The following is a 463-nucleotide window of genomic DNA, read 5'->3' as shown; positions in this document are numbered from 1 at the left end:
AGCAGTGGATTTGGCCCCTTCCAGCAAGCCACAGCCGGCTCCCCATCGACATCCCTCACCCAGCTCTCATCAAACTCCCCCCCCAGCCTCCTGAACCAGTTCCAGCCCAGCACGAGACCACTGCAGGGGGGACAGTCGCAGCAGCTCTCGGGCAGTGGGACCTTGGTGGGGATGAACCACTTCCAACTCCCTCCTTCTTCCATCTCTCCATCCTCCAGCCTCAGCCAGCTGGCGCAGGCCTCGGGCGGGCCGTCCGCAGCGCTGTGCCAAACACATCCAAGTGCTTTAGGATCTCTGACTGGAACGATAGCCCAGCTCCACCAAGAGCGGCCTCCCTTCGCCTCCGCGTCCCCGCTGCAGCAGCCCGGCGTCGCCGCTCCCCCTTACACCCCTTCTGGCCTTAGTCCTCCCAGTCAGAGCCCGGTGGCCAGCAGAACTTTCCAGTGCGGCCCCGCGGGGGCCT

The 463-nt window shown here is 65.4% G+C and overlaps 1 protein-coding gene across 1 annotated transcript in view; it reads left to right on the top strand.

Moving 5' to 3' along the window:
- The window catches only part of HCN4 (hyperpolarization activated cyclic nucleotide gated potassium channel 4), a 90,347-nt gene that overhangs the window by 89,498 nt on the left and 386 nt on the right, over nt 1-463 (top strand). The gene's annotated exons all lie outside the window — the stretch shown is intronic.

Source organism: Corvus brachyrhynchos, unplaced genomic scaffold, assembly GCF_000691975.1.
Source record: "Corvus brachyrhynchos isolate BGI_N302 unplaced genomic scaffold, ASM69197v1 scaffold164, whole genome shotgun sequence".
Taxonomy (NCBI): Eukaryota; Metazoa; Chordata; class Aves; order Passeriformes; family Corvidae; genus Corvus; species Corvus brachyrhynchos.
The sequence above is the reverse complement of the archived record's forward strand: the minus strand, read 5'-3'. Positions and strand labels throughout refer to the sequence as shown.